This window comes from Herpailurus yagouaroundi, unplaced genomic scaffold (genome assembly GCF_014898765.1).
Source record: "Herpailurus yagouaroundi ecotype Mexico unplaced genomic scaffold, PumYag 29, whole genome shotgun sequence".
In the NCBI taxonomy this organism is placed as follows: Eukaryota; Metazoa; Chordata; class Mammalia; order Carnivora; family Felidae; genus Herpailurus; species Herpailurus yagouaroundi.
Window position 1 is genome coordinate 9,980,843 of NW_024412377.1, and position 25,690 is coordinate 10,006,532.

The 25,690-nt window shown below is 38.9% G+C and overlaps 1 long non-coding RNA gene across 1 annotated transcript; it reads right to left on the reverse strand.

The window, feature by feature from the left end:
* Positions 1-321: 321 nt before the first annotated feature.
* LOC121042756 (uncharacterized) lies at positions 322-18,700 on the reverse strand. The gene is made up of 3 exons (XR_005796425.1): positions 18,658-18,700; positions 5,936-6,079; positions 322-3,343 (listed from the first exon to the last, which is right to left on the reverse strand). It is a non-coding gene; the product is annotated as an uncharacterized LOC121042756 (long non-coding RNA).
* Positions 18,701-25,690: the final 6,990 nt, after the last annotated feature.

Genomic DNA, 25,690 nt, shown 5'->3' on the forward strand with positions numbered 1-25,690 from the left:
ATATAGTTATCTATAACTATTATATAATAGTTATATATATAGTTAATCATGTGACTGCTGCTTAAATCCTAGGAGAGTAAACCATTGACACTTAAGTTCCCTTCTCACAAGTCTGGACGTAGAGGCAGATTTAGGAGAAATGTGTTAGATAATTGTAGGTGATGCTCCCTGTGACCAGCTCATACCTCTGCAGCACCCACAGTAACCAGCTTATGGTGGGCTCTCTGGCAGCAGGAGCTGGCTTAGTCTCCCCGCAGCACTCATCAGAAGTTCAGGGGACTTAATAGCTCTGAAGCAGCCTACAAACAATGACAAACGAGGTGGTAGGCAAGCAAAGCAGTTTTTTACTCCTCTTGAGGGACAATTCTGAGGCTTGCTCTACACAGAGCTTTGATTTCCAACAGCAGCAACAGACTCATTAATGTAACACACGTTGAGTTACATGGGAATGAATAGAAGTTGTACCAGGTAAAAACATACAAAGAAACAAGGGAACTGGAAAACAGGAATGATGAGAGATGCGAACGGTGATGCCATAGGTCCAGGATGGGTAGAGGTATCTCTTAGGGTCAGGGAGAGACTGAGTGACCATCTTTCCCTTTCTGCACCTTTACTGCCCTCAGAAACCCTGTACGACTATGTCATAACTCTGTGACGTGCATCTGAGATTCACATCCAAATGCCCCTTGCCCCAGGCCTCGGGGATCTTCGGATAATAAAGAAGTGTCTCTCCTTTTGAAATTCCATTTGACTTCTTGTCTGGTTGTGTGGCATGCAGTTTCTGTTTGTAATTTTCCACCTTCTAAAGAGAAAACCATCTTCATCAACACTTGGGAAATTGGTGACAATAATCAGGTGAGGGAAGGCTTGGCCCAGACCACAGAGCAACTGGACTCTGGTTCTTCTTTCCTCTTCCCACTTCTCCAAAGCAGTTATACTGGCAAAGAGACAGGCACTCTCAGAATGGGTTCGAACATCACCATTCCAGGAGAAAAGACAAATCTTTGTGCATGTGGCAGATGGCTCCATGGTATAATTTCAAACACAGTGATTCAGTGTCCCTGAATTTGATTATCCAGAGGGTTCCAGATACTTGCGGGGAGCAAAAGTGTCCAACCCTTGATCATCTGTCCCCTTCCCATCCCATGTGGGGTAGCCAATCCTTTGTGTTCACGTTGATGTAGAGAGCAGTGTGGAGCCCCTGAGAGCCACTGATCAGAGGCAGGAGTCCCAGCTCTGTCCTGTAGGATTGCAATGCTGTGTCCTTCTTACGCAGAGGAATACTGAGTGAAACATCAATTGAAGACCTTGTAGAGGAAGAAATTCTTTGAGTTTTCCGAAGAAGAAATATTATAAGAAAATACTGTTATGCCCTTATAAATGAACAACAGGTAAGGAATGCAAAGTGCTAGTAATCCGATGTAGAAAGTCATGACTACCATTTCTACACTTTCTCCAGAAAGAGGAGACAGAGTTGAGTCTGAGTCCCTTATTCTTTTATTGTCTTTCAGAATCAAGGTAGAGACAGGTAGAAGGGGAAAAGGGGGATCATTGACAAGTTGGTTTTGACTTGTTTATCCCTGAGCTTTCTAAGGATTACCTGTCATCTCACCATGTGTTCCTTTGTCCATGGTCTCAGAGGACAGAAGTTGCTAATACGAGTCTTTCCAGCGAAGCTCACACCAGGGGCGCTCCATAGGAAGGGAGCCTGGCATGCATTGCAGATTTCCTGTTCTGCCCATTGTTAGAAGAAGTCATCAAGAAGATATGCGAGCTGGTCCCTGGTAATTGGAGGTTCTCCACTACCTCTCCTGTCCTTGGGATGTGCCCCCCTTATCTTCCTCACTCCCAGAAGCTGCTCCAAGCATATAGCTTTGAGATAGAAATGTGGTGTTGAGGCTATATGCATTGGATATGTGACTGAACTCCAGTAAGGCCTCTATATAAACGTAAGGATCAGGTAGGCAGGTGCAGAGATGTACTCATCTTATTGCCACTCAAGAAAGATGTCATCAGCAGGTTCCCTTGCTTATTAAACCTGCCTCCTACCAATCTGGAGTGGCCTGCCTCTTTCCTCCACCTCTCTCTGCCCTCTGTGTAGGGAGCCAATTTCAGATTACACCCAGAAAGTTCCCAGGAGGTTGCCAGCCACAAACAACCCCACTGCCCCCAAAAAACCAAGGAAGTGAATGAATAAATGGACACGGTCCATGGCTGTTGTCCAAAATGTGATCCTGTAGGATGGAGTGGAAGGACTTCCAATTAGTTTTGGACACAGATTTCTGGTTAACGTCTTCCACCAAATGTGTCAGTCTCCTAGGTCTCACGTTCCTCTGTGAGATGGCTCTTAGGAGTATAACCCTCAGGGTAATTGTGAGATTCCTGGGGATAGTATGTGGAATCTACTGAATCAAAAAAAAAAAAATCGCTACGTGTATGTGAACTTTACTGAGCTTGCCACCAATCATTTCGCTTTGTACTCTAATTTCTGAGGGTCTTTCAGATTCTAATGTAGGCAAGAGTTGACAGACAGCACTGGACAGAAGACACCTCAATTTCTGCCGAGGGGGAACAGGCTCATCTCAAAATTCATTTGAGAACTAGGGTTCAGAGATGGTTTCACTGGCTTTTACCCCAGAGGAAAAACAAGGTCCAGAAGATCCCCTTCAACACATCATATCAGGGTCAGTATTGACTTCATGCTTGGGCTGCAGCTCAGCCAAGTCCAAGAAGATCCCTCAGATTCCTGCAGCTTTCCTACAGCCTCTAAGGGTGTGAGTTTTCTAGACAGAAAAAATCAGACACAGAGACAGCCACCCCAAATAACTTCTGAAATCCCAGGACCAATAACTGTGTCCAGGGCATCCTCCTTCCATGTCCCCCAGAAAGCCTGTGTCCACAGTCAGCACCTCACAAAATTGCACCAGCAGTCCAGGAATCTTAGCCCACTGCCACTATCTTCTACTGTCTTCGTGGATCTGTGTTTCATTGCCAAACAGAAAATGCTCCTCCAACTCTTTCTGAGAAAAAAAAATTTACTCAAAGAATTATCTCTGTCTGGCCAAGAACTTCATTAATGCTCATAAGAGCACATCTTCTGGAGAGCTCTATTTTTTTATAATCAGTGATGTTTATCCTTCATAAATACATGTTTTCCTTCAAAGAGAAGAATAGAATCCTCCATCCATGCCATGGTTTGAGTTGAGGTTTGAGGCTTCCAGGAGCTTGAGAAAGAAAGTGTGAACTTTAGCTTTAACAGACTACATTTTTAGATTTCCAAAAGGTGGGCAGGTACATGGAGGCAGGTTGCACATCCACCATCACACAGAGTCCTTTCAATCTGCTAAGATAACATAATTTTGAAAAATATAATTACCCTGTGTAATGTTCATTCGGAGAAAAAAGGAAAATGAGTATAAAAATATTCATTCATGTATTCAAGGGCTTATTAAAGTAGAAAAAAATCAAGTGAAGAACCAGTCCTAGGACCTGGCTTAGCCAGTTCTTCCCCAGTGACCTACCTTCCTTTCCATCTCAACACCAGTGAGCCTGCAAGCATCTCTGAGTGACTAACACAGGAGCTTTAGCATATTTGTAGTAACCTTGGCCATTTCCTGGTGAGCTCTGTGCACCTTGGGGAGGTTACTGGGAAAAGCATTCTTCTTTCTCTTGCTTTCCCAATAGAAGGAAGCCAGAGGGTAAGGAGGGCAGAGAAAGGGGTTTGTCTGAGCTGGGAGGGGAGGGAAGGCATTCAGTTTTCAGGCTTAGGCAAGAAATCTTTACATACTTCTAACTAGCATTCAGGTCACTCTCCAGCCTCTGGATGCACACAGAATTCAAAGCTAGGGACATATTAAAATCACCTCTTGGTCCGAGCCAGCTTGCACAACCTTTCACCCGTGACAACCAGAAGACAATCTGAAGGGGCTCAGGGACATTTTCCTGAAAGCAGGTCTTTTTTGTATTCCAGTAAATACATCCAGTGTACAATGAACATAGAGCAGGATGGGCTTTAAGTGAAGGTGTGGGTTGGAGGCTCTGAGTAGTGCTCTGGTGGTCCCTAGAGGTGGGGAGGGGTCAGGAAAAGGCATAGGAAATATTTGACTAAAAAACATTTTGAATGGTAATGCTCACAACCAAAGCTCACAATTAGGGATCATCATTCAGCTTGTACAGGGCTGTGCTTCAGGGGTGCCACGGATATCGAATGCAGTGGGAATGGACCTTCCTCAGCCCTACACCACACACCTAATAGCAGAGTAACCAAAATGTGTGAATGTTTAGACATCTGTTCTACAACCCTATCCAGGTTCTCACGTGGGAGGAAATTTAGCCAGGTATTCCTGGGACAGAAAGGGCAAGATGCTTCATTAACCGAGGAAGAGTTGCCCAAGGTTAACAGGGTAATTGAGAAACAGAATATGGCGATGTTTCAATCAGTGTCATTTTCCTGCGAGGATGTACCCATGGGTGCAGCTGCACTTCTGATGGTATGGACTGCTGTGTTTGCTGGAGCGACTAAACAATAATCACCATAGTTTAGGAGCTGCCCAAAGCAGGCTGGTGTCCATACTTAGCACAGAGGCTGTGGAACCGTCACACTTTAGTGGACCATACAGGCTTGTGCTAAGAGCTTCCATCACTAATAATGACGGGCCAAAGACAAGGTCTTCACTAAACATTTTATTGAAGTGTATATCATGGTAAAGAGGAAATGTTGTCCCCAGTATTGACTAGTACCGGGTGTCTTTGACCCTAGTAAAGAGTGATTTCAAACCTGATAGAATTTAAGTTTGAAAAATTAAGTTAGGAGATGCTGCTTTCACCTCAGCATTGTGAAACACATTCATGATTTTCTATTTATTACATCGCTTAATATTTATAACTCCTTGAAGTACCACATATCATTTATTAATTATTATTATTATTATTTACAGACGAAGAAATAGAGGCACAGAGAGGTAAATGTAATCTTAGTGGACTAGCAATAAAAGAAGGCTCCAGGGATGGAGAACCTTCTGTTATTGCATGGAATCGTCTGAGATAAAGTGAAAAATAAATATAAAGTGACTGTTTTAACCAACACAAGGGAAGTACTGACCCATGGGATTGACAAATCCGACATGAGGGCTCGGTTCAGACAACAGGGTTATTGCAGGGGCTCTACTGATGTCCTCAGGATTCAGTTTCCCTTGATTTCTTGGCTCTGTTCTTTTGAACTTCATTCTCAGGATTCATGTGATAGAAACATGCCTGGCAGCAAGTTCAAAGTGAAACCTTTTCAGGTTCAAATACAGCTGGCAACTCTGGTTTCTACTTCACAAGAGTCCCTACAAGAGTGTCACTATTCCTTATTGGCTCTGGTTGGGTCACATGTTGTTCCCTAGTCACTGGAGATCGGATGCCTGTTGTTTTGTTTTTTGTTTTTTGTTTTTGTTTTTGCTGGGTCTTAGTCACATGCCCACCGTTGGACTAAGGGTGAGGGTAGAAGACAAACCCCCTTACACATGAACAGAAACTGAAAAATAGAGGTAATTCCCCTAGAAATGAATTTTGATACTTGTTTTCAAGTATCAGACAAATATAAAAAGAGGAGACATACTTGTTTTTCACTGTCTCAGTGAGCTGTGTTCCTTTTCAACAGCCACAAAATCCTTAATTGAATTGAACTCTAAGGACACCTGACTAACAGTCCAGATTCTCTGTCATCTCTCTCCAAACCAAAATTAGATCTCTGGAATCCATGAATCCATGTACAAAGATCACCAAATGTTTAGATTATAAAACAAAATTTCCAGTCATTGCTGCCACCAGTTGGGACTAACTTTTCATCTATAAACAAACCGATGATAGACACAAAATCCAAAATTAGCAGAGGGGAGGAAAATTGAGAGAAATAGAGTTTGAGCAAAATTCAAGTTCTATTGTCACTCACGTTCACCTCTGCAAGTAAAGGAAAGACGTGCCTGGGTTTATGCAGCCCATCAGGTGCACTTTTCTGGCAACTCAGATAACCTGGCTCTCAGGTGAGTCCACTGCACATCTCAGCGAATGACCTCCAAACATGATAAACGATTATCTGTGAAAGACACCATAATCATGACTTTTACACATGTACAAAATGCGCATTGTCGCAGGTTTAGTTAACTCCCTAATTAATGGGAAAACCAGTAAATGTTCCAACTGTTTAGAGGAGAATCCAAAGTACAACAGATATATTAGGAACAAATGCTGAAACGAATTTATCAATAGAAGCAAATGAGTCTATCCATAGGGTAATAACCTATTGCATTCTACTGGGCGCAATTAATTTCCATATCTATGGACAAGAATCATTTATATTATTATCTGTTTTATATAACTCACAGAGATGTAAATAGCTCAATCTCCAAGTCTCACACTTTTTTTTAGTAAAATAGCTTTCCTAGTTTTTGTCTGAATTCCCTTCCCTAGAATTGTACTGTAAATCCATGGAGATTAGACCAAAATAGTATAAGTCAAAACTCTCCCTGCTCACTACAGTATAAGTATCTAAACTACATAATTCTTTAATTATACATTCTGTTATATTCCCTAGTAAGGCTCTTTTTAATAGTTTCTTGCTTTGCAGAAATTTTTTATAAACGTTATTTACTTATTTGTTTTGAGAGAGAAAAGGGGTGGGGGGAGAAGGGTCAGAGACAGAGGGAGGGAGAGAAAGAGTCCCTCTGTTGGACACTCAGCTCAGAGCCCAATGCAAGGCTTGATCTCACTACCACAAGATCATGACCTGAGCCAAAATTTAGAGTCAGATGCTTAACCGACTGAGCCACAAAGGCACCTCTGCAGAATTTGTTTATAGAAGTCCTTTCAATTACAGTCTGTATACCATATACATTGCATAGTGGCCATATCAACTTATTCCATTCTTTTTCCCCCTGAACATTCATTAATGGAAAAATATACTCAACATTAACATTAGGAGCTGGTATACTGGCTGAACATGTAATGGCATAAAGTCAACAAGTCTAAGAATTGTTTTTCCAGTTCGATTTGTTGCCATAGGTAATGCCATCTTTCATGACATAACTTGATTTTTCATTTTTAAAATTTTTTTTTTCAACGTTTATTTATTTTGGGGACAGAGAGAGACAGAGCATGAACGGGCAAGGGGCAGAGAGAGAGGGAGACACAGAATCGGAAACAGGCTCCAGGCTCTGAGCCGTCAGCCCAGAGCCTGACGCGGGGCTTGAACTCACAGACCGCGAGATTGTGACCTGGCTGAAGTTGGACGCTTAACCGACTGCGCCACCCAGGCGCCCCTGATTTTTCATTTTTAAAAACTACTTTGAATTTTGACCAACAACTCTTTAAAATGTTATACATTGCAAAAAAAAAAAAGCATTAATATTAATTTTAATCTCTTTTTCCCAGTGGTATACAAGGTGATACCACTGGTCCCCATGTTAGAAGAGTAATTAGTAACACCAATGTAAAAGAATTAGATTCTTTAAAGAATGAAACCCATCTCAAGGGACAGTCATGACAATTGTCATAATCATCCACTTCAACTCAGAATTTCTTGTTCATAAGTAATGATCCCTTTAAGAACAGCTTTGACATTTAAAGGGATGAAATTTTGTTATTTCTCCCTAACACATTCAACAAGTTCCCTCAAGCAATTGAGTACTTCCCTAACACTGTTTATACGTCTTTCAATTTGCATAATTATGTTGCTAATGGGATAGTGAACACTATGAACAAGAAATAAATAGATTTCACTTAATAAGTTATTTAAAAAGTCAGTAAGGGTTTTGAGATCTTTTATTCCAAATTAAAGTATGATTTCAGTGTTTTAAAAAAACGGAGAATTCTCCCAACTCCATTTGTTAAAGATACCAATGATTTTTAAAGGGAAAGAATTAAAAAATACTGAAATTTATCTGTTTTACAGATGTTTTATCAAATATTAGAGAAATAGCTAATCTCATGCAAGTTGTCTCATAAAACTTGCTACCCAGTTTATTTTGAAGGCTAATATAGCATAGTTTTAAGACCGAGTAAAGGTAATACCAAAAAATCACATATAAATATAGATGCAAGTATGCAAATAAAAAATTAGCTAAGAAAATCCGGCAATATATTTTTTAAATCATATTAAATTATTAGAGTTTATACCAGGAATACAATAATGGTTCAACATAAGCAAAAGTATAAACATACCTCATCACAACAATTTTCTCAGTAGATGTAGGAAAATATATTTTAGGGCATGAATGTTAATTTATGATTTAAAAATGTGTCAGCAAACAAGAGACTTCCTTAACTGGGTAACAGTTATATGCCAAAAATGTATGCCCAATACTCAATGGGGAAAAAACTGAGGACACTTTTAGATTGGCTACAAGAAAAAGAATACACATCTTAGAAAAACGTATTTCTTTTTTTTTTTTTTTACCTTTAAAAAATCCCCCTGGAAATTTGATTGGAAGTTTATTATATTTATATATTAATTGGGGAGTAATTATACCTTTAGGCATTAAGCCATTCCAAATAAATGATAGGCCTGTCTTGTTTTATTTTGAACTTAGCTGTTATTATTTTATGCTATAAAGATACCTTTTATCATTTGTATATAAATCAGTATATGTTAGGAGATACATTGACACTACATGACAATCTTGTTTCTAAAATTTTTTCTCCAATAATTGTTAACAATCATTGGTATTCCTGCCAGGATTAATTATCACCACAGTGGTTATGAAATGATATCTTTCCTAGTACTTCTTTATTTATCAGTTTTTACTCTTATGTACAGAGGGCCTTTCCCCCACCTCTTTATTTTCTGTGCAGCCATTTTTTTCATATTATTTCTATATATGTTAATTCAGTACAATGCTATAATTTGTTTAAATAAAAACTGTTTTCTAAAGAAATGAAGGAGAAAAAAAGATAGGCTTGAACATTTGCCTTTTTATTCCTTTCCTATACCCCTTATCATTGTTAATTTTCATGGTCATATGTCACATGCCTATATTCCCCTTCAAAATTAAACATTTTGAAAGTAAAGATCATCTTTTTAAAAAAAAATTAATGTTTTTGTTATTTATTTTTGAGAGAGAGAGAGAGAGAGAGAGTGAGCACGGAAGGGGCAGAGAGAAGGAGACAGAATCCGAAGCAGGCTCCAGGCTCTGAGCTGTCAGCACAAAGCCCCACACTGGGCTCAAACTCTGAGGTCAAGACCTGAGCCAAAGTCTGATGCTCAACCGACTGAGCCACCCAGGCACACCAGAAATAAAGATCATCTTACCTGTTTATACCGTCAGGGAAGACTTGTCACAAGTAAAGCACAGTGGGTGCTCACAGAATACATAATGAATTATTACGTTTCATAGAGCTTTGATGAATGAATGGACACCGTAATAAAAATTCCCACCAACAGGGAGGTAGCAGTATTTTTTTACCTTTGAAATAGTTCCACATTTCTAGTGAATAATAATAGTAGTAACTATATAAAAATTCTAAATAAACACAAAAGGAAAACATGAATTAGAGGTTGAAGAAACTAGTCTTATCATAGAAACCAAGGGCTTGCATCTGGGAAAATTACAAGTACTTAAAAGAAGATTCTTCATAAAAATGTCAGTCGACATAAATTAGTAGGCATAAGACGGCAGAAGACAGAAAACAAATATTAAAGAGAAACATAGACGGTAGTATTAGAACAGAGCCTACAGCAAATTGCGCTTCCTAGGCTCACTGATGTAATATAAATATTAACAAAGAAAAAAGAACTATTAGGTTTTGAATTTGCATTTGCCTCTTAAAAACCAATAAAAGAAAAAATATGTAAATTGGACATTAGTAAGAACCCCAAAGTAGATGAAATTGCACTGATGTTATCTGTAAATGTTAAATAAATTCAATTCTCTGGGTCAAGAATTCTGAAACTTTTTTAGTTAGGTCTGGTGAAGCCTATGGATCCCCTTTTTAGAATAGCATTGCTAATAAAATACAAACGTTACAGAGAAAATGATATAGAAATGTCATCAAATATTTTAAAATATATATGCATGACAGTAACAATGTGCTTGTTTGTTAACATGTTAGGTAATAAGAAATATAATTATTACATAGGCAAGGCAAGGTTAATTTTTTTTAAGTAGGCTCAGAGCGTGGAGCCCAACGTGGGGCTTAAACTCACAACCCTGAGATCAACACCTGAGCTGAGATCAAGACTTGGATGCTTAACTGACTGAGCTACCCAGGTGCCCCTAAATTTTATCTTTTCAGAGCGATCATTGTGAAAACTATAGGTGCTTATCCTAAATAAGAACGTGAAACTCAGGAGCGACTTTTGACAAAGCAACACGCATGTCACATTGGACAACCAAAATTTTCAACATTTTCTTTGAAAGTTACAAGGCTTGAAAATATCTATTCCCAAGGATTTATTGTTGCAAATGTAATTAAAGCTTCCGTGGTTCACCTCATAAGATGAGGACTGACTCCTCTCAAGGAACATCAAAATTCTGCAAGACTTTTTGAATTCCCTATGAGACCATGTGACATCATCATTTGGTGGCTAAATGACCACTGGGCAAAACATTACCAGAGTCGGCCAGTTGGAAACTGTAAGACTCAGATCACATAAAATAGCTATTTGTTTTTGGTTATAGTTATGAGCATAAATTATATATTCTATAATATATATATATTTTAATTATATATGTTAGTATATATAAAAATATATAATTATAAATACACACATGCTCTGTTCTTTGTATTTTATATACGCACAGGTATAATGTGCCAAAAAATATCAATGGTATCTGTTGATACCAATACCACAGGTAATGCTCAATACTAAGAGTTTTTGCCTACATTTGTAATGGAAGACAATGCTAAATTTCCCTTAAGGAAAGTAACCTTACAGATTAGTGAAGATGTAAATAATATTTATTCCATACAAGTTCACAAACATCCTAAATTCTATCTTCAACTCCTTGGCAGACCATGGGCCAAGATGAAAATCCCTCTGGCTAGCCCCAGATAATATATTATCCTACTATCTTCAACTCCTTGGCAGACCATGGGCCAAGATGAAAATCCCTCTGGCTAGCCCCAGATAATATATTATCCCAGGGTATTGATAGAACTTACACATGTAGTAATAATGATAGTAATAATAATAATGATAGTAATAATCATAACCACAAGAGAAATAGAAAACATTTGAGCATATCTCATAGCTTATTAATCCTCACAATAGCACTATGAGAAACGTATAGGTATTACTTTCATTTCACAGCTGAAAGTGACCTTTAGGTGGAATAACTTATCTCAAATCACACCTAAAATTAGTGGAAATCAGAGTCATCAATATCAATATCCATCACGTACACAATGATGAAAACGCGAAACAATATTCAGATGCAGTATGTATGTGTGTTTGTATGAGCCTTTCAATAGGACCTCATACTGAATGTACGTTGGATGACTGGTCACACTGTAGGAAGAAGGCTCGCTGGAGAACTCAGGATGAGAAGAGAAAAAAAAAACAAAACCATTACATGAAGACACAGACAAAGGGAGAAGAACCAAGCAACTGAACGACAGGGTGAAAGCTGGTTCTTGAGTCAGGGGTTGTTGGATGATGGCAACAACTCAATACCTTAAAATTACGGGAGACAGGAAGCCAAATGTTCTAACAGCAACATGGGGAGATGAACACTTTCCACACCTTCTGTGGGTCACTCATCTCCTACATGAAAAACACAGGTTCCATCGTTTGGAAAACAAGAGATCACACTTCCCTGTTGGACCATGACACGACGCTCTTGAGTTGCCCTGACAGATCAACGTTTCGAGTTTTGGATGAAAGCCTTTTCTGATTTTTTGATTTTTTTTGCTCACTTTCACATAATGTTATTTATCAAAATAAGATAAATATGTAATAACTTTCATAGATTTTTCTACCTACTATATATGTATTTATGGTATTCATTACCAAGATGCTGGATAGATAGTTAAGCATGTGCCACATTCATTAAACATTTCACCACCTGCAGGAGATGTTAAAGAAATTACTCTAAACTTTGATGGAGTCAAAGAAATTACTCTAAACTTTGATAGAGTCACCTGGCTGTCTTCCTAATTTAGGAGTAATATAAAAAGTAATTTGATCATGACCATCACTTGAGCTGGATGTGTAAGGCAATCTTATTTGTTAGGAAAAAAATAACTTAATGATAATTATTGTGTAAACAGACAGTACACCAATTTTAACAGCATACGAATGATATGCCTCTCTTGTTAAAACACCTGAACCTAGTTATGGCTCTCTCATTATCGAATCTCCAAAGACCAAACAAAAATAGTGATGTTTTTCATTATCCTGATTACAACCCACACTAAATAAGAATGTGCCCCAGGATATGCATGATTTGTGATGTTTGAAGTCATTTAGAACCTCAATTTTAAATTCAGAGACCTATAGTTTTGCTGGGAAAAAAGAACAAAACTAAAAAGATGTGTTCCTTATACATCCCCAAAAGTATTGAATGTGTCTTTTTTTTAATAAGTAATCTATTATTCACATATAAAAGAGTGCATGTTAAAATACAAAGGAGAGAGCATATATTTCACACATAGTGAAACACATTTGAGGCATAATGAAAATGAAAATTTTAGACCCACATTTTTCATAGCTAATTTATATACCTAAAAAAATTTCTGCAAATAAAATATAATGCTTCAAAAATTCCAAATAGTTAGAAGAAGACTAGAAAATGGAATTATCTAGAATTATTGCCCCCACAAATATGAGTTGATAAATTACTGGATACACACATTATTTAGTAGTGGGTATAATCAGCAAAAGAAGGCAATTAAACAAACTTTTTTTTTGGTTTAAATGATTCAGTCTAGGAATAGGGTCAAAAAGTAAAAAAAAGAAAAGTGAAAGAAAATTCAAACTCATTTGAACACTGATATTTTTAGCCATGTGCATTTATAACTTTTGATGTTATAAAGTAAAAAATAATAAATGTGCTAAATTCCTCTTCTTAAGACTTCAGTCCTAAATCTTCCTCTTCTGGTGACATGCCCTGATCAACTGTATTGCCAGAGATTATCCTTTTCTTAAACACAACCACCTAGAGCTATAGTTAGGGGATTTGAGATTTCTTCAGTTGTCAAGAACACACAGATGTTGACACCTTATACCAGGATAGTAGCTGTGGGGTGGTAATTAGTAGGTAGAGTATGAATATATTTTGAAGGTATAGCCAACAGGATTTTTTTTTTTTTTTTTTTTTTTTTTTTTTTGAGATGGGCTGTGAGAGAGAATAACAACAGGAAAGATTACTTACAATGTTTTGGGCCAAAGTGATTGAAAGAATGATTTTTCTGGGGTAGAAAAAGTTGTGGAAGGGAAATTACAAAATAGGAAACTGTAGCAAACTTTTTATAGCCCCCCAAACCTCCTTGGCACTTATGCCTTTGAGAGGTGGGGCTATGCCCTTCCCCTCGAACCTGGGTGGTCTCTGTGACTGTTTTACCACATGAAATATGACATATGTGATGCTGTGCCAGTTTCTGGGCCCATACCTTAAGAGATTGGCAACGTCTCCTTTGTCTCTCAGAACACTCAATCTTAGGACTAGACTCCCCGTGTAAGAAGTATGTCTACTCTAGGCTACCATGCCACAAGGAAGCCCAAGCCATATGGAAAGACCATGGAAGATGAAGCACCTTGGAGTTGGATGGAGAGACAGAATCAGAGAAAACAAAGGTGCCAGACATAGACATAAGAGAAAAAGCTATCTTGGGAGAGGATCCATCAGTCCCAGACACCCCAGCTAATGTCATGTGGATCAGGGATGAGCCATCCGTCTGATGATCCCTTTCCAAATTTCTAATCCACAAGACCCTGAACAAGATAAAATGGTTGTCTGAAGACACTAAGTTTAGGAGCAGTTTGCTGCACAGCAATAGATGATCAAAATAAGAATCGAGAGTTGCATTTTACACATGCTAATTTTGAGATGCCTGTAAATACTCAGGTGTCAATGTATTTCAGCCTTTAGATATTGGACAAACATTTTTCTGAAGGCTAAATGAGATAATGTATGCAGAAAGCCTAGTTAAGAGCCTCTTTATTATAAATCACTCAACAAATTTTAAATGGTTTTCAATTTTTAAAGTCACCTAATAGCTAAAGGAGAGAGGAGATTAACTATGTTGCTAATCAGGATGCTATATGCATTTTATAATAATTAAATCATGCAAAGAGGTAGAGGGAAAAAGAAGAAATGAAATAAAGGATGTATATATTAATGTCCTCTTTTATAGTGGATAGTGAGTTAATGTGATAATTCATAAAATTAAAGTTCATGTATATTAAGTCTTTAAAGTTAATCTCTAGAATAACCTGCAACAGTATTTCTAAAATAGGGAAGAAAAAGAGAACAAAATTGGTGGCCTATTGAAAGCATGATAATTCATTCTTTATATGGCAGAGAATCAATGTGTTCGTGTAGTTTTCTATTGCTCCCAAAATAGATGATCGCATAGGAATGAGTGTGTGTCTAATAGGAAACAATATGTATTGCATAATCCATTTACAGAGAGCATATTAAATATACACAGTTGACCCTTGAACAAACAGCTTTGAAGTGTACACGTCCACTTACATGGGGGTCTTTTACAGAACAGGACTCTAAGTGTGTTTTCCTTTTCTTATGATTTTCTTAATAACTTTCTTTTCTCTAGCTTACTTCAATGTAGGACTGTACTACATAATACATATAACACATGCAAAGTATTAATTGACTAAGTAAGGTTTCCTGTCAACAGTAGACTATTGGCAGTTACACTTGTGGGGAATCAAAAGTTACCCTTGGATTTTCAACTGCAGAGGGGTGGTCAGTGCCCCTAGCTCCCGCATTGTTCAGGGTCAAATGTATTTTTCATGGGCTAGAAATAAATTTTGAAAAGAAATGCAATAAATGAGTGGGTTATAGGGGAAAGAGCAATAGGGAGCTTCCCACTTTGACTTTCCTAATTTTGAAATTTCAAAGGAATTCTTACAAAATGAAACAAATATACAATTGCAGTTATTACTGAACACATTTCCAAAACATATAGCAACTGTCACCCAAAGAGTAAATAAAAATGCCCACTTTCTACTTAAAATCATGGAGTTTTATTTAGTTATAAATGTATCTTTAAACTAACCAACTCTGGGGGCACCTGGGTGGCTTAGTCGGTTGAGCGTCAGACTTCGGCTCAGGTCATGATCTCACAGCTCGTGAGTTCGAGCCCCACATCAAGCTCTGTGCTCACAGCTCGGATCCTGGAGCCTGCTTTGGATTCTGCGTTTCCCTCTCTCTCTGCCCCTCCCCTACTTGTGATCTGTCTCCCTCTCTCTCAAAAATAAATAAACATCAAAAAGATTATTAAAAAATTAAACTAACCAACTCTGTGATAACTAAAGGCTTCTATTCTTCTGCCTTATAATAATGATTTCTGATTCCAGTTTATCCAAAGTTATTTTAAGCCATCATGATAGAAATCACCTCCGTTAAAAAATTAAAAGAGCATAATATGCTATATTTGACCTTTCTGAACAGACTGGGTATCTCAACTCTGTCAGAACTAGAAATTCGGACAAGTGGAGATAGTGGATTCATTTTCTCCTTTCCTTCTTAGTTTAACTCAAAAACTTCCCTTTTGACCACCATTGTCACCCTCAGCCATGAGCAATACATCATAAATCATATATAAAAAGAGAGAAAGCTTTCCCCAGGCTGCAGTACTGTACCAAGGCAAGTCTATGCTAGCATAATGAAACAGAGAACTATTTTCATTATTCAAATCTCGTGGGTCCCCAAGTATATTTCCCACTAAAATATTTAGATAACTGAGTCAAAATCGACATGTATTATTGTTTAAAGTGCCTGAAATGGCATACATTGTCTGCTTCCTGTCCTGTCTCACCTCACATCTTAGCTCATGTATAAAAATTAACCTCCTTTCAGTACTCATGTAGTCTCATGCAAAACTTGTACCTTGTGCCATCGCTCATCTTTTATTTCCATTGTAAATACTATTCCTGATTATTTGGTTTATGTTTTCTAACCAGAAGGGACTAGAAACAAACAGACAAATAGATGAATCTGCAGTCTTTACTGGCGAAATGCCCTGAGGGAAGAATCACTCAACAGTCCTTTAGTGGCACCTTCAGAATTGTTTTTCAAAGAACTAAGTCTTTGAGAATTCTGTCACTAGCTCAAAGTCTAAATATATTTTATGAGGAAAAATAGAGTTAGGCAAAGGAAGGCTAAGGCATTTTATTGCACTGAAAAAAAAAAAGTTTAGTTTCAGAAAACACCACACCGTCAATGTTTTATTAAAATTCCATCAAACTCACATTGTCTTTCTCGGCTTCGCCTCCCTTATCTTTGCAGCATATGCCTTGTAACCTACCATGTGTCAGATGAACTCCATCTGTCAGCGTCCTACGGGAAGTTTGAGACATTCTAATTCATCACCAGCAAGAAACCATGAAGCATTTAGTGCATCCTTCCTCTGGGGACTTGACAAGGGGGTAGAGAGACTGACCAGAAAGGTCATTTCCATTTCTTGCTTTTATGGTAAAACATTGAATGTTGGTTGTGTTTGCTTTCTTGCGAGTGTTAGGCAGTTTAACAGGCAGCCATTTTGGTATAAAAAGGGTAATAACTGGCCACTCAATATAGAGAGTAAAATATGAAAGCTGCATGAGTCTCTGATAATAGATACCATCCATTTCAAGTTTATGGGACCCTGACAGAGGTTCCATGACTTGCACAATCATGTTAAACTGTTGCTCAAGTTAGGGAGACTAAACACTAGGAAGGAAAAATAACCAGAAAGAGAGTCTGAATTGCTTTCATAATTCTTGCCACTTCAAAACAAACCACGGGAACAATCCCCATGAATTTACTAGCTTCAGGGTTCTGATGGGAGCCGTAAATGGAGATTCTGACAAGGAAGAAGAATCACACGTAGAATCACACAGCAATTACAGGCATTACTAACTTGAAATAGAAAAATTGAGCCCAGCTGCTGGGCGCTGACCACTGGTGACGAATCTGGGTTTCTGTTGTGTACAGCAATTCTTGGCAACTCTCATCGACATCTAATGCATGTTTCTATGGCCAGTAATTAGAAACCAACACGTTCCAAGCAATTGCACTGAGGCTGGGGTCAAAAGACCATGTTAGGACAGCTGAGCTAGCTCGGCTGCCTTTCCCGAGGACAATTGCCTTTCATAATTAAGCTTTGAACAGTATAATTCGAAAAGGAACTGTCCCACTTCCTAAGGCTCGTTCTGCTACAGTCAAAATTTCTTTTAATGGGATTTTCTTGGAACAGAGACAGAATACTAGCAATATGACCAGGAAGCCATATTGGAAAGATTGGAAAATCTATTTTCACTGTTTTTTTTTTTGTTTTTTTTTTTATGTATGTTCCTCCCTCTCTATCCTACCATTTATTGCCAATCTTTACCTTGTAGGTTAAATTTATGAGAAGCACTCCTCACCATCACTTACTATCACCAAGCAGATGCATCTTTTCTATTACCTACTGTGTGAATTTAATTAACAACTACACTTACTTTGTATCTACCATGTACCACACACTAGTCATATGCTGAGAAGAGCCTGGTCCTTACAGGTAGTTCCAGAGTCCAGCTCCACCACAGTCCAACTCCACCCAGGGGTTCCCGAAGAAGGACGGCGTGGGTGAAAATAAAAGAAAACTAAAATAAAAAACTAGAAAATAAAAAACTAAAATAAAAATGGACACAGACAACCGCTGTGAGTTGATCTGGCCGATTTATTGTAGCAAACGTGGCATTATATTTGCTAGTGATTTCCTTGTAGCATACGTCATCCGTGTTTTTCTAACATTACCTAATTTTAAAAATGTTCCTATGTGTAATCAACCTTTAAGAAATAACATGGCGATTTTCTCATAATGTTCCTGCATACTCTTTGATTATTGATTAATTTCTTACATTATTCCATTATGCATCTGCGTTTATCTATAATTATCTATAGTCTATAAAGCATTTGCTTTGCTGTTCGCATGAAAGGCCCTCCATTTCTCAACACCTCAAGTGGAACAGTTACTGGGACATGACCTCCTAACCACATGAGGCCAGAAGAACAATGTGTCTGCCTCGGTCCGAGGTGCCAGGAAGGGGCCGAAAAAGCCTTAGAAACCCATGCCTCACACATTCTCAGAGAGACAGTGCACCTAGGAATTAATGAAACATTCTGTACCTTAACCGACTAGGTTCAGTCATCATCTGAAATGCCTCCGGGGGGCCAGGTGGGCCTAGGGGTTGAAGTCACCTGTGCCCAGAGATACACTCCTTAGTTGCCAGAGTAGGGCTTTCAAATCCATATGTCTCTCCTTTGTTGGCCACTTCTGCTGGCAAATGCATGAGGTTATCCTTCCTGTAAGCAGAGGAGTCTCCATAAGACAGGCAAGGGCTAAATGTAAGGCCACTCAATTTCTCGCGGAACCTTATTTTCTTCCTTAATGGTTCTTTTCCCAGGGGGCCTGCTGAGGTCAATTCCCCAACAGACAATACCCCAGGTACTTTTATTCAGGCCAAATTACCTAAAAGCGGGAGTACAAGAAGCTTCACTGTCGGCGGGCCACCTTGCAGTCACCAATCCGTCCACAGCCTGGGCCTTGCCATCAGGCTGGGAGAGCTTGGCTTCCAGCACGGTAGGATAGAGAGCTCACAGTGGGACACGCAGAGAAGTCAGCATAAAATTATAACATATAAGCACATGCGACGTGGTTCACACAAGCTTGAGGGCACGGGCACATTTTGAACGTCAGAAAGGGTTTCCTGGGAAGAGAACATTCAACTCTGAGACAAGGAGTAATGAGTTAGAATCGTCTGGGTGAAGCAAGTGTGGATCCTTTCTCAGGCATTTTGAACAGTATGTATAAGACACTGAAGGTGAGTGAGAATTGCCATATTCCAGGACTCACTCTGTTAGGACTTTTTCTCAAATATCTCTCTTGCAATTAGCACTTCTTCTGTTTCATCCATTTGTCCCTCCTTTGGAACCGTTTAATCCATCACACATACCTTATATTAACTCACAAAGAGAAAAATGAGAGAGAGAGAGAGAGAGAGAGAGAGAGAGAGAGAGAGAGAGAAACCTTCTGACTTCCACACTAAGGCATTTGATGTTTTATCTTGAGTCTGGACAACCAGTGAAGGGTATTAAGCAACTAAATATCATGAATTTGACCCCTTGAAATTTGACCCCTGGCTGCTGTGTGCAGCATCGCTTAGAGAGGTGAGATGGAGAGCAAGAGGACTTATTAGAGGCTTAACCGTGGCCTTACCTAGGCAATGGCAGTGGGGACAGATACTAAGCAGAGAGCAACGAGAAACATAACAGGACGTGGGGCTCGGTCAGATGATTGGGTCAGCCTGTTGCGCTGAAATGTTAAACGTGGACATCTGATAAACTTTCAAGTATAGTTGTTAGACATGGGTATCTGGGGAAAATTTGGTTGAATACTTTATTTGGCCTGTGAGGTCCAAACTTTAAATATTGACAGTTTGCACACAGACACATACACACATACACCCTTGAAGGTACTAGAAACAAAAGTGGGGAGAAAGCTATATGAATAGTATCTATTAAAAATGCTATTATAGGGGCACCTGCGTGGCTCAGTCAGTTAAGCACTGACTCGATTTTGGCTTAGGTCGTGATCTCACAGGGTTCATGAATTCAAGCCCACATCGGGCTCCATGCTAACAGTATGGAGCCTGGTTGGGATTATCTCTCTCCCACTCTCTGCCCCTCCCCTGCTAGTGTGCTCTCTTTCTTTGTCTCTCAAAATAAATTAAAAAAAAAAAAAAGAGTGCTACCATATACACCAAATTATATGTTTTAAGTTAATTCTTCTCAGTTCTTATGCTGACTTGTCGCTATTTTATACCCCTGGCTTCCCTAGAAAACAATTTCCATGAGCGTACAATAAAAAGATTTGACTACACCTTCCAGCTCTAAAATTCTAAGTGTCTGATTCTCAGACCAAATTTTCAATCCAGAGAGAAAATCCTATTATTAATTTAAATAATGTTCCAGCACTCCAAACTGAGTTGCCTGTCAAACCCCATGATTTAAAATTCCAGGCAAAATTGGGCCCCTGTTCTTAGAAAAGAGTCGGGGCTCCCTTCATGGGTCTTTTTGGATTCTCCAAAAGTAGTCCCTAAAATAAGGTTTTGAGAGCATGTCAGTTATTTGGAAGGTAAAGAAAACACTAAAAAGGAAACAAGCAAAATCAGACAAAGAAGGAGAAAGCCAATAAAGTAGATGGTTTAAAGCCAGCTCCTACTGTGGTTCACCAGAGCTTAATCCCACTGAGGAAACATGGGAGACAGGGCCATCCCATCTGGAGAGTGAGAGAGCCAGGATAGTCACACACTATCTCCTGTTCATCATTGCTTAAGGGCTATGCCTATAACACATCCAGCTAGATGCGTGCATGCCAAAGGGTTCTTCCACAGCCACAGAAAGTCTTCAGACAAAAAGAAGTAGGTGCTGGAAGTCCGGAAGTAGCCAAGTCACAGAGTGTGGGGCTAAAGTAAAGCCAGTTGTTATCTGCTCTACTGAATTAGTAGGGAAAGTCTAAAGTAAAATCTTCGTGAGGCCAGAACCCTAAGAACCCCATGTCCTTAGGAAACCGCAGGGTAGTTCCTGTCAATTGGAGACTCTAAGATTGGCTAAAATGTTCCTTAGCCTTTCACAGGACAATACATAGTCCTGTGACTTACATATACTTCTTGGTATTTACCTTTACCTTTTCACAAGTGAGAATGGAGAGATCTGAATGGTAATTAAGATTTAAAAAAAAAAAAAAAGAATATTATGACCAATATCTAGAAGGCAAAATAAGACTTGTTTGGATGATGCACACATTTTTCAGATATTTCATCAGCACTATACATTTCGTTTGTTGGTAATTTGTTGATGGAATCATATTGTGATATAAATACATCTGTTTCAAATTTACCTAACCTATAAGCCTAGTTTGGGGATAGAAACCTGGCAGACTAATTAGGAATGTCACTTTTACTTCTCCAACTTGTGAAGTTAATTTAGTCATTAAGAGAGAAAAAAAAAGAGTTTTTGCTAGTCTGAAATGAAAAAAAATGTAACAAGTTCAAAGTCTTTAGTAATTTTGCTGTCACTAGTATAAACAGTTTTCTTCTATATTTAGGATAAAGTAAATATTTTCGAATAATTTTCTCAAATCTCTTAGAGTTCTCAGGATAAATTATATTTGGTCCTTTTTCAAAAACAGGAAATAAATGATGGACCCTCTCTTGTTTGATTTTGAATATCACTGGTTTTTTTTCCTTTATTTTTTAAACATAGTTACATAACAAAGTCATGTCTCTAACAATTTTTTTAAGTAGACGTGGAAGAGAAAGATTCTCATTTTTTACTATGTCCTGAGTACCTAGCCTGGTGCCTTATGAATGGAGTTCAAAAAGGTTTCTTAAAATAGTGCTAATACTTTCAACTTTTTTCTCAGTTTGGACTCTCAGAGGTTTATGTCTGGACAGTCTCTGGTACAAAGAGATGACTGATGGCAGTGTCTCATCTCTGGGAGCCCAGTAATCATTTATTTGTACATGTATAACTGAGGAAGGGGAAATTTGTTATGCAATTCTCCTATAAAACAGGGGCTGGCAATCTAATACATCTGTTCAGTATATGAAATAATGGTAATTGATGACCATGGCTTGACCTATTGATGACCAATGTTCCTGTAACATTGTTTTAAAAACCCTTGGTTTTGTAACTATAGTGAATTAAATGACGTTACCACCCCCGCTGCCAAAAAATATATATGTCCACCCAAAACCTATGGATGTGACCTTATTGTGGAAAAGGGTCTTTGTAGGTACAATTAGATTAAATTAAAAATCTCCAGATAAGATCATTTCAGAATATCTGAGTAGGTCCTTATTACAATAGCCAGTGTCCTAGTAAGAGAAGAGAGAAGAGAAACACACAGAGAAAAAGTCCCTGTGAAGACAGAAGCAGAGTTATGCAGCCACAAACCAAAGAACATTGGAACTACCAGACCTAAGAGGGACAAGGAAAAATTCACCCCAGAGCCTTTGGAGGAAATGTGAGCCTTCCGATACCTTGATTTCAGACTTCTGGTCTCTGGAACTCTGAGAGAATGAGTTCCTGCTGTGTTAAGCCACCAAGTTTGTGGTCATTTGTTAGGGCAGCCACAGGAAACTAATACAGGCATTATCTTTTCTATACAAGCTATTTGCATTCTCACCAGTGACCTTTTGACAGGATTTTCCATTTTCATAGCCCTGGAAAGCTATGGAAGGTTGTTACTGTGATGCTGGCTTTGACCTTTTCGATCTGAGAAAATATGGCAACAGGAGCAGTGCTCCCTGTATCTGTTTTCCTTGAATTCTCAGCATAGAGTATTTCACTCCCTTGCCCACCTTCAGCAAAGAATGCCCATTTGGCTGGGTCTACTGATAGGAAAAGGAACAGAAGGGAGGTACCAGGATACAGTCCCCTGTGTTCTTTTTCACTGCTCCAGTAACCAGGCGCCTTGGCCAGCTTGGGCTACTATAACAGAATACCACAGACAGGGTGTTTCAAACAAACAAACATTTCTCATGGTTTTAGAAGCTGGAAAGTCCAAGATGAGAGGGCCAGCATGATCGTATTCTTGGCAAGGATGTTCTTCCTGGCGTGATGACAGTCACCTTCTTGCTGTGTTCTCAAATGGCAGAGAAAGGCAGCTCTGGTCTCCCCTCCTCTTCTTACAGGGGCACTAATCCCATCGGGGGGTCTGTCCCTCATGACCTCATCTAAACCTAACCACCTCCCGAAGCCCCTATTTCCAAATCCACACTGGGGTTTTAGGGCTTCCACATTTGAAATTCGGGGTGTGGCGGGGGGGGGGACACAAACATTCAGTCTCTAACATCAAAGCAAGCAAATACTGGAATGAAGGTGCCACTGTACCAAAGCAGTAGATTACAGCTCTAGATCAACTCTCTTGGCCAGTAATGAACTTGATATGAGCAAGGAATAAATGTATTTATTATATACTGTGTTTATACAGATCATTGTGAGGTTTGCTACCACAGTATATGTTAGGTCACCCTGACTAAGTGAATATATGAAGCTAAAATGAAGAGAGTGTTTTGTTTTGTTTTGTTCTGCTTATAATCCAAGAGGTGGTGCCATCTGATGAATTTCTAGGGTTACAACTGTGTTGATCTACAGATGGAATTTCCCCGAGGTGTAAAGTGAGTGATCGTGCCACAAGAATGGGCCCATTATACACATAAATTCCCTTAAAACTCACATATTACTAACCAATATATCATGCATAACATATAAAAACATAAAATATGGAAAAGTTTAAACAAAAGTGAATAATCAGTTGCTACCAAGGACCTGAAAATTTAATATTTCTTAAATGTTTTTATTATTATTTGGTTCAATACTCGGTTAACATATTATGCTTTCGAGAAAACATAACAAAAAACCTTACTATTTCCACATTCTAATTCCTGGATCCTATGAGGATGTTACTTTATGCAGCAAAAGGGAAATTGCAGATGCGAGTAAGCAAGTATCCTGAGATGGGAAATCATCCTGGGCTATCTGGTGGCCAATGTCTTCCCAACAATGCTTATAAGAGGGAAGGAGGAGGTCAGAGAAAAGAGAATATGCCCCGCTACCTGTTTTGAAGATGGAGGGAGAGGCCACCAGCCAAGGAAGGCATGTGGCCTCAAAAGGCCAGAAAAGGCCAGAAAGTCTCTTACCCTCCTAAAGCACCCAGAAAAAACTCAAGTCTGCCAACACCTCAAGTTTAGCCTAGTGAAACTAAGTTTGACTTCTGACCTATAGAACTTTAAGAAAATAGGGGCTTCTGGGTGGCTCAGTCAGTTAAGCATCCAACTCTTGATTTCAGCTCAGGTGAGATCTCATGGTTGGTGAGTTCGAGCCCTGTACCTGGCTCTGTGCTGACAGCACAGAGCCTGCTTGGGACTCTCTCTTTCCACTCACATGTGCTCTCTCTCTCTCTCAAAATAAATAAAACTTCTTAAAAAAGAACTTTAAGATAATAAATTTGTATTATTTTAAGCCTCTACGTTTGTAGCACTTTACCAGAGTAGCAATAGGGAGCTAATACAGATTTTAGCTTTTTTTTTTCCTTTTCTTTTCTTTCTTTTTTTTGTTTTTTGTTTTTTCTTTTTTTTTTTTTTTTTTTTTTTTTTACTTACATTGCATTTAGTCTTAAAAATTCTCGGGGCGCCTGGGTGGCGCAGTCGGTTAAGCGTCCGACTTCAGCCAGGTCACGATCTCGCGGTCCGTGAGTTCGAGCCCCGCGTCGGGCTCTGGGCGGATGGCTCAGAGCCTGGAGCCTGTTTCCAGTGCTGTGTCTCCCTCTCTCTCTGCCCCTCCCCCGTTCATGCTCTGTCTCTCTCTGTTCCAAAAATAAATAAACGTTGAAAAAAAAAATTTAAAAAAAAAAAAATTCTAGAACTTTGCCTACCCTCACCTTCTGAGCAGTTTAGTATTTCAGTTCACTCTGTGTGCTTAAAATGTTTTAGAAACTTTCACTTTAAAATCCTTCAATTGACAACCTATAGCGTATCATGGAAACATTAGTTCTAGGATGATTTAAATTCCACCCATCTCATGATATGAAGGAGGACTGGATTGCCACTGATCTCACTCTGTTCCATATGCATAGAGTTCCTGTAATTTTCCCGTTTTTTTTTTTTTTTTTTAATGTCTGTTTATTTTTTAGAGAGAGAGAAACAGAGCATGAGCAGGGGAGGGGGAGAGAGAGAGAGGGAGACACAGAATCTGAAACAGCCTTCAGGCTCCGAGTCGTCAGCACATGGCCCAATGCAGGGCTTGAACTTACAGCCGTGAGATTGTGACCTGAGCCGAAGTCAGATGCGTAACTGACTGAGCCACCCAGGCGCCCCTGTAATTTTCCCATTGAAAGCAGAAAATAAGGGGCAGGTGGAGAGATACCAGGCTATATGCTCAAGGGGGGCTAAAGCTAACTTAATATTGTAAAAAATAGTCCACTGACAACAATCCTTTATTTTAACCAATTTTCCCCATCCTTATAGGAAATATGTAAATTAAAAAGGAATCGGTCTTGTTGTGGGTTTTGATGTTTGATTATATTTTTTAATTTTTTTAAGTTTATTTATTTTGAGAGAGAGAGAGAAGGAGAGAGAGAGCAAGCAAGGGGAAGGGCAGAGAGAGGGAAAGGATCCCGAGTAGGCTCAGAGCTATCAGTGAAGAGCCGATGCAAGACTCGAACTCACAAACTGTGAGATCAAGACCTGAGCTGAAACCAAGAGTTAGAGGCTTAACCGACTGAGCCACCCAGGCACCCCTGATGTTTGATTATTATTTTTAAGGACTGCTTCTTTTTTTTTTTTTTTAATGATCCCTGACAGAGACAAATATCAATGACTGCAAGGAACGAGGTAACCGGCCGCTTTTTTTTAAATGTTTGAATCCAATGGATTTTCAAATGAGCTGGATCTTTCAGACTGAGAAGCTACAGCCACTTTTGTTGGCACTTCTGCAGG